This window comes from Nannospalax galili, unplaced genomic scaffold (assembly GCF_000622305.1).
Source record: "Nannospalax galili isolate Female #2095 unplaced genomic scaffold, S.galili_v1.0 scaffold1623, whole genome shotgun sequence".
NCBI classification, from domain to species: Eukaryota; Metazoa; Chordata; class Mammalia; order Rodentia; family Spalacidae; genus Nannospalax; species Nannospalax galili.
The window spans coordinates 1118587-1128155 of record NW_008349082.1 but is presented as its reverse complement, the minus strand read 5'-3'; the positions used below and the strand labels follow the sequence as shown (position 1 = coordinate 1128155).

At 41.2% G+C, this 9569-nt stretch overlaps 1 pseudogene; it reads left to right on the top strand.

The window, feature by feature from the left end:
* The first annotated feature begins 250 nt into the window (after positions 1 to 250).
* Positions 251 to 4632, top strand: LOC103744632 (annotated as a pseudogene).
* The last annotated feature ends 4937 nt before the right edge of the window (positions 4633 to 9569 follow it).

The following is a 9569-nucleotide window of genomic DNA, read 5'->3' as shown; positions in this document are numbered from 1 at the left end:
AGGCCCTTAATTCAGCCTCCAAAACAAACACAAAAAAGAAGCCAAAATATTCTGTCTCCCCTTGCTCAACAATAGAGAGAGCTTTATTAACCACTTCAATATCCTTTCTCCAGCTCCTCTGCCAGTGGGAATAAAAATCATTGCAACAAATTTTGGGGAAGCATTTGGAACTATTTATTCAAGTGCCCAAATAACTCCATGCACCAAATTACCTGTCAGCTTTTCTAAATTAAAACATTTTATTGAGCGCTGGAGTTGGTGCTGGGAAACCCGGGGCTAAAGTTGACAACAGGCCCGAGATTGGTCTGGATCCCATGATGCCAGCTGAGAGTAAGAAGTCAGCAAGTATGGACGAAAAGGAATCCTTCCTAAGCAACAAGGGAAAAGACTGCAGTGAAAGGCGGCCAGGGAGCAGCAAGACCAAAAGGCGATCTCAAGATCACTGCCGAGGAGGTCAGTAAGGTCCCTGAAGACAAGAAGAAGCTGGAAGAAGATAAGAGAAAAAAGGAAGACGAGGAGCGCGAGAACAACGAAGAAGAAAAGGTGAAGGAAGAGGAAGAACTAAAGAAAAAAGAGGACGAGGAAAAGAAGAAACACGAAGAGGAAGAACGGAAAAAGCAAGAGGAACAGGCAAAGCAGCAGCAGCAGGAGAAAGCTGCTCAGTTGAAGAGAAAGAAGAATCCCTTCAGCTTCACCAGGAAGCTTGGGAACGACATCCCTTAAGGAAGGAGCTCCGTACCAAAAATCACAGTGCTCCAGACAACCGACCAGAGGAAAATTCCTTTAGCCGCCTAGACTCGAGCTTAAAGAAAAACACTGCTTTTGTAAAGAAGCTAAAAACTATTACGGAACAACAGAGACTCCTTGTCCCATGGTTTGAATGGCCTGAATTTAAGCAAATACATTGCAGAAGCTGTAGCTTCCATTGTGGAAGCAAAATTTAAAATCTCTGATGTGAACTGTGCTGTGCACCTCTGCCCGCTCTTTCACCAGTGATATGCTGGCTTTGCCCCCTCACTTCTTCAGGTGTGGAAGAAACATTTCGAAGCAAGGAGAGAGGAGAAAACACCTAACATTACCAAGCTAAGAAATGACTTGTGTTTCATTGTGGAATTGACAATAGTGGGAATTTTCACTAAAGAGGAAGGTCTTTCTTTAATCTATGAACAGCTAAAAAGTATTAATACTGATCGAGAATCCCACACTCATGTTTCTGTGATTAGTTTCTGCCACCACTGTGGAGGTGATATTGCTGGACTTGTACCAAGAAAAGTAAAGAGTGCTGCAGAGAAGTTTGAGTTTCCCTCCTAGTGAGATAATTAGTCCAGAGAAACAACAACCCTTCCAGAATCTCTTAAAAGAGCACTTTATGTCTTTAACCAAACACCTGAAAAGGGACTACAGGGAGCTCCAGAATACCAAGAGACAAAACAGGCATATTCTACATTCTAAAGGCGAGCTAAGTGAAGATCGTATGAAGAATTTGCAATGTCTTATCAGAAGTTGCTGGCAAGTTCTCAATCTTCAGCAGACCTTTTGGATGAAAATATGCCAGATCTTCCTCAGGACAAACCAACACCAGAAGTTTAGTTTATTATAGAGCATGGACCTGAGCTTGATATAAACCTGGAGAATATGACTTAGAAGGTAGCATCTGGGAAGGTGAAGATGCTCAGAATTTTTATGAAAACCCCATTGACTTGAAAGCATTTGCTCCAGCCATCTTGTTTAAGGACAATGAAAAAAGTTGTCAGAACAAAGATTTTAACAAAGATGATGCCAGAGAGGCAAAGGAACCAAAGGATAATAAGGAAGTATTAAGTCCCGATTTGGAACTTGAGTTGGAGAATCTAGAAGTTAATGATGATGCATTGGAATTAGAAGGTGGAGATGAAGCTGAAGATCTTCTAAAGAAGCTCCTTGATGAACAAGAACAAGAAGATGAAGAAGCCAGCACTGGATCTCACCTCAAACTCATAGGAGATGCGTTCCTGCAGCAGTTGCCCAACTGTATCAACCGAGATCTGATTGACAAGGCAGCAATGGATTTTCCCATGAACAAGAATACAAAGGCAAACAGGAAGAAGCTGGTAAGGCACTCTTCATAGTCCCTAGACAAACGTTGGATTTGCTACCACTTTATGCCAGATTGGTTGTTACATTGCACCCCTGCATGTCTGATGTAGCAGAGGAGCTTTGTTCCATGATGAGGGGGATTTCAGATTTCAAATGTGAAAAAAAAGGACCAGATCAACATTGAAACAAAGAATAAAACTGTCCGTTTTATTGGAGAACTAACCAAGTTTAAGATGTTCACAAAAAAATGATACGTTTCATTGTTTAAAGATGCTTCCATCAGACTTTTCTCATCACCGTATTGAAATGGCATGTACTCTACTGGAGACCTGTGGATGGTTTCTTTTCAGAGCTCCAGAATCACACCTGAGGACTAGTGTGCTTTTGGAGCAAATGATGAGAAAGAAGCCAGCAATGCATCTTGATACACGATATGTTACAATGGTAGAAAATGCATATTGCTACTGCAATCCGCCTCCAGCTGAAAAGACACTAAAAAAGAAGCGTCCTCCTCTCCAAGAATATGTCTGGAAACTTTTGTACAAGGATCTCTCTAAGGTTACCACTGAGAAGGTTTTGAGACAGATGCGAAAGTTGCCATGGCAGGACCAAGAAGTGAAAGACTATGTTATTTGTTGTGTGATAAACATCTGGAATGTGAAATATAATAGTATTCATTGTGTAGCCAACCTCTTAGCAGGACTGGTGCTCTCCCAAGAGGATGTTGGGACCCATGCTGTGGATGGAGTTTTAGAAGATATTCGATTGGAAATAGAGGTTAATCAATCTAAATTTAACCAGAGACGTATCAGTAGTGCCAAGTTCTTAGGGGAACTTTACAACCACAGAATGGTGGAATCAGCTGTTATTTTCAGAACTCTTTATTCTTTTACTTCATTTGGTGTCAACCCTGATGGTTCTCCAAGTTCACTGGACCCTCCTGAGCATCTGTTCAGAATTAGACTAGTGTGCACTATTTTGGATACCTGGGGGCAATACTTCAACAGAGGTTCCAGTAAACGAAAACTTGACTGTTTCCTTGTATATTTTCAGTGTTATGTTTGGTGGAAGAAAAGACCGCCCATTTCCTATTGATAGAGCTTACATGAGCAGTGATACACTAGAACTGCTAAGACCAAAGATCAAACTCTGTAATTCTCTGGAAGAATCCATCAGGCAGGTACAAGACTTGGAATGAGAATTCTTAATAAAACTAGGCCTAGTAAATGACAAAGAGTCCAAAGACTATGACAGAAGGGGAAAATCTCGAGGAGGATGAAGAAGAAGAAGGAGGAGGAGCTGAAACAGAGGAACAATCTGGAAATGAAAGTGAAGTAAATGAGCTGTGGGACTCTGACTCGTCTAACTGCTTCTTTCTACTTCTGTAATTTGCTTGGTTTAAATATTTAACTCCTGCCATAACTCTATGAGGGAATGAAGGGTCAAAATGCAAGAGTCAGAATACACTGACTCCATTTTGGCTAGCTGTTTCAGGAAAGCCCGGACAAGCCCAGGCATGCTGTAAATCTCCAGTTGCTACCCGCCTCCCCCAGAAAGCCATAGATTAAGCAAGCCTGGGCATATAAAAAGCCTTAAAAGGTAGAAACAGAAACTTCTGGCCCTACAGATAACAGTCAGCACATTCCAATGCCCTAAAAACAGCTCCTACCAATAAGAATCCTCCCTGTACTCAGAACATAGGACCATCCAGTCATTTTAAAGTGCATCTGGCATGTCTGGGCTTCACCAAAACTCCCTATAAAAAGCTTTCCCCACCCTGGTTCGGGGCTCTCAGTATGGATCCATTGTGTTGGTGAAATCTGAGGGCCTGAACTTAAGCCCGAATAAAGGCTCTTTGCTGCTGCATACACTCTGGACTCCTTGGTGGTCATTGGGGGTCACGAGATCTGGGCGTAACAGAGCCAGAAGAAGAGGAAGGTTCTGATAACGATGATGAGGGAGAAGAAGAGGAAGAAGAGAATACAGATTACCTCACCGATTCCAATGAGGAGAATGAAACTGATGAGGAAAATACTGAGGTAATGATTAAAGGAGGTGGCCTTAAGCATGTTCCTTGTGTAGAGGATGAGGACTTCATTCAAGCTCTGGATAAAATGATGCTAGAAAACCTTCAGCAACAAAGTGGCGAATCTGTTAAAGTGCACCAACTTGATGTTGCTATTCCTTTGCATCTCAAAAGCCAGCTGAGGAAAGGGCCCCCACTTGGTGGGGGGAAGGAGAGGCGGAGTCTGTAGACAGGATGCCATTTGTCATGTTAACAAGAAAACAGCAGTTTAAGATTCTTAATGTGCCCATGTCATCCCAACTTGCCGCAAATCATTGGAACCAGCAATAAGCAGAACAAGAGAGGATAAGAATGAAAAAGCTCACATCAGCTATCAATGAATGGCAAGAAAGGGTTATCAAGAAATGTTGCAGTCTCGTGCACAGCACCCAGCTCCAGCAAACACCAATCGTGAGTGGCCTCGGTACCAACATCCAAAGGGAGCACCTAATGCAGATCTAACCTTTAAAACTGGTGGGAGGAGACCTTGATCCAGCAGCACATGTCATTTCATTAGGTCCTATATCTGATGGTGTGGATAGTGGAGTCCTCCAGCAATTTAATAAGAGCAGTGGATGGTCTAGAGAGTTGCGAATCTAAACCTGGGACAGGCTGGGGCCATGAGGCAGAAACACCAGCCTCTGCCAACACCAGAACAAGGCTACACTTCCAGACAAGGCAGAAAGGCCTTTTGTAATGGCAATCACATGAGGGTTTATCTTCTCTTGAGAATGACAGTCAAGAAAAGAGATGGTTCACTTGACTACTGAGCAGGTAGAGCATCACTGAGATGACTGAGCCAGAGAAGAAATGGTTGAGATGGGAATGGTATCGGGGGGAAATAACTTGAGTTTCAAACTTGATTTAAGTTACAGTGTCTCTGAATCAAACATCCCATGTTGGAAGAAGATACATTTGGGGGCTCCAGGGCTACAGTAGAAAAGTATAGAGCAAGCAGTAAAATCTAATAAAAACTTATCATGCAGGACAACAAAATGATGAAAGATATCCAAATACCAGATATTCCACCAGAAAGGGTTTTGTTCAGGAATTTGTTTCAAGAGGAACAAGGGATGAGCAAGAAAAGTCTGTTTTATCCATCAGAGTCAGTGATAGAAAACTGCCTATTAGAGTGAAAGAAAAATGTGAAGACCATTAGTATACAAAGAGCATTAATTCAGATGGTTTAGAAAGGTCTGTTACCAGCCTAAGAACGGGGATATAGTTGAGCCCATTGTAAGTATTAGGGTTTCAAAACAGCAGCAGCCTCCCACCTCTCCAACAGGGTCCCACGGACTTTGGAGTTCTCAAGTCTGAAAAAAAGGGAATTGAGCTGATAAGCACCTTGGCCTTTGAAGTCAAGGGAAGCAGACTCTTCTAAGAGGCAACCTGCCTTTCCTCTGATCTCCGAAGACAAGATAAGCAGATTCTGCCTGTTAACCAAAGATTTTAGGAGCCATTTTAGTACAGCAGCTTTTCCCTTATCTTAGGAGGACAAAAAATAAACACTTCCTGACCCAGATCCTGGCTGGCAGATGGAATGGAGCCAGGTTTACAAGCCCTGCTTTTCCTGCTTCCCCCTGCCCGATTTTTCCCAAAACACTTCCCGCCTTCTGCACCCCGAAGCCCCCATATATAAGCCCCAGCTCACAATCTGTGGGCTAACATTTTCCCTTCTCGGAAGGGAACATGTCCCATGTGAAATAAAGCTCTATCCTGCTGAGAGTTTTGTCTGTGTCTTGGTGCCGCCTCCTCCTCCATTCGCTCGTTCTCCGACAGCTTTTTACCTATCAGTAAGTCTTATTGAAAACAAAACGTGCCAGTCAGCATGTCACGGAAAATGAAGGAAGGGCAACAAGAAGTGGATCAGAATATTTTGTTGACTTTCATGGGTTTACAGCCTCTGTCTCTAAACAAAATATGGAAACAAGTAGAGCTTTTACTTTGTTTTTGTTTTCGTTCTATTTTGTTTTCTTTCCCCCCACTAAATAGAAATGGGGGTTCTTAGTCTGTTTCTGACAATCTGTTCATTATTAGGACGGTTCGTTTGCTTTCCAATAGGCATAGTAATTTAGTTAAAGAACACATCTGTATGCTACAACTTGATTACATCTTTTTTTCTATTTTGCATTTTTCTTTTACCATGTTTCAGTTTCTGCATGTAGATTTAAATAAGAAGCAAAACTTTTAAAGTTGTAACACTTCACATGGAAATACTGCCCAGTCTTCACCAACTTCAGAAACCTGACCTTTGCCAATGCTGCAATAAAGTATTGTAATTCGGAAAAAAAAAAATTATTATTTTCATTTTATTTATATGAGTGTATTGCCTGAAGGTAGGTAGGTGCACCTGTGTCGTGCAATACTCGTAGACATCTGAAGAGGGCGTTGGATTCCCCTGGAACTAGAGTTATGGATAGTTGGCTACCATGTGGGTGCTAGGAATCGAACCTGGGTCTTCAGCAAGAGCAGCCAGTGCTCTTAAATACTGCGCCATCTCCAGCCCCTACTTGTTAGCTTTAGAAACAGCCTTTGGGAAATAACCTAGAAATGTACAATAAACATCAGACAAAAGAATGTTTGTCATAGCAATGTTTATTTTTTTAAAACCCACAGAAACAACGCAGATGTCCAATAATTGGGAAATTAAATAAGTTATGAATTACACATTCGAGGTTGGATGCTCCTAATCCAAATTTGGCTGAGGATGGAGGTTCAAAGTCTTATGTAGCCCAGGGTGACCCTGAACTCCTGCTGTTCCCCTCTCCACTTCCCAAGTGCTAAGATGACAGGCATGCTCTACTACACCTGTCTCATTTTGGTTTAGTTTGGTTTGGTTTGGTTTGGTTTGGTTTGGAGACATATCTCATTCTAGCAATGACTGACCTAGAGCTTGAAGCAATCCTCCTGCATCAGCCTCTAAAGTGCTAGGATTACAGGCATGAGTCACCACACCCAGCTCAAAATCTGAAACTTTTTGAGTGCCCAGGTGATGCCCAAAGTGGAAATCTCCATACTGATCTCACGTAAATATCATAGTCAAATAGCCAGTTTAAAACACAATTTATTCAATATAAAACCCTCTCAATCCCTTCCAGTTGTCATTTATCATTTCCATCCATGCCCATTGCAAGAATGCCCACACATGAGAGTAAACAGCATCTGGCAGAGCATTGGCAGGTAGCCCATGATGCCCCACATGAGGTCAACCCTTATCTGCATTATTCACCATGTGCATTTGCTTATTCTGTGCTACGTAGAGATATTGCTCAAAATGCCAAAGATGACAGGCATAGTGTTACAATCCTGTCATCCCAGTATTCAGGAGACTAAGGCTAGAGAATTGTAAACTTGAGGCCAGCCTGGACTGCACAACAAGACTCTTTCTCAAAACAAACACAGAAATCAAAAAGAATATGTCAATAAGGTTTGTAGACATCCCTATGTGGAGTGCTGAAAGAAAAGGAGAAAATATGTTAATCTGTAATCAAAAGTTTGCAGTTGTAGAAAGTGGGCAGGTCTGGGAAATGTCTTACAGATAAATATGGTGTTGAAGTGACCATAATATAGGACCTGAAGAAACAAACAGAAGGAAAACTTTTTCAAGTCCCATGTTCAAAGCGATGGATAGAAGTTAGTGAAAAATAGAAAAACACTGCTTAAAATGAAAATTGATGATTTCCACTGTCAGCACCATGGTGACCATATGCTACTTAATAGCAGGCTAATCACAAAAGAAGCAGAGATCTACCAAGGGGAGCTGAGAATGGAAGGTGCTGAGTTTATGCAACAGACTGGAGACAGAAATGTATGACATGCATTAAATGGGTATTAAACTTTTAAAAACTTTGCAGTTTGAAAAAACAAAATTCTCAACTTGAACAGATATGAAACAATTTTTAACAACTTTAAAGATTTTTTGAGATTGCTGGAGAGATAACTCAGCAGTTAAGGGCACTTACGGCTCTTGCAGAAGACCCAAGTTCAGTTCCCAGCATTCACGTCAGGCCACTCAAGAAAGCCTTTAACTCCAGCTCCAGGTGATGCAACACCCTCTGCCTCCTCAGGCACTTGCCCACCATGCACAAGCACACATGAATATACATGACTAAAAATAAGATAATCTTTTTAAAAAATAGTTTTTTTATTTTTATTTTGTGTGTATGTAAGTACACCTGTGTTGTACAATGCCCGAGGAAGTCAGAAAGTGGTGCTGGATCCCCTGGATCTGGAGTTATGGATGATTGTTAACTAACATGTGGATGCTGGGAATCGAACCCAGGCCTACTGCCGGAGCAATCGGAGCTCTTAAGCATGGAGTCATCTCTCCAGCCATTAAAATACTTTTTAAAAAAGTATATATTGAGAAAATCTAGGCTTTAAAGAAGGAATTTGAAGCAGGATGTGGAGCTCTTTGGGCGTATGCTCAGGAGTGGTATAGTGAGGACACATGGTAAACCTATTGTCAGTTTTGTAGGCCACGTCCACACTGATTTCCACATTGCAGTTACACTCCCACCAACACCCACATCCTCACCAGTTTTTGCTGCCATTTGTTTCTTGATGATGGCCATTCTGATCAATATGAGATGAAATCTCAAAATAGTTTCAATTTGCATTTCTCTGGTAGCGAAGGATGTTGAAAACTTTAAAAAATATGTATTGAAAATTTATACTTCTTTTTTTGAGAACTGTCTGTTCACTTCATTTGTCCATTTACTGATAATCAGTTTGAGGGGGATTGTTAATTTTTGCAGTTGTTTCTATATTCTAGGCATTAATATCTTCTTTGAAGAAATCTACCACAGAGAAACTTGTACATCCATGTTTATTGTAGCTCTTTCATTAAGCAAGGAACTAGAGCCAGCCGATATGTCCATCAACAGGTGAATGGGTAATCAAAATGTGGTACATATACACAATGAAATTTTATTCAGTCATAAGGAAAAATGAAATTATAAAATTTGAAGGAAAATGAATAGACGTAGAAAGCATTATATTTAGTGAGGTACATAGGCTCAAGTAGACAAATAATGCATGTTCTCTCTTTTTTTTTTTCAAATCCAAATAAAGTTTTATTTTTCTTTAGATTCTGGCATGCCATTGAGGACCTTCTCCTGACTTTGGCATTAAAGGTTTTCAGCAAACACTGCTGATTGCACAGCAGGGTGGCTGATTTTCAGAAAGTGTGCACTTAGAAGCCCAACAGTGAGAGGCAGTTGCTGTTGAACCCACTCAGAGCCCTCCTGATGGTGAGGGAAATCAGCTGATAAAGGCGACATTCTTTTGGCATCTTGATCTCAAATGGCAACTTAATTTCCTTTTTTTTTAAGTTCAAATATGAAAAAACTCTTAACACCTTTAATGGTCTCACCATGCCTTTCACCTCTTGGGGGTGTCATCTGCCTTAGGCCTCAAACTGTGGAAA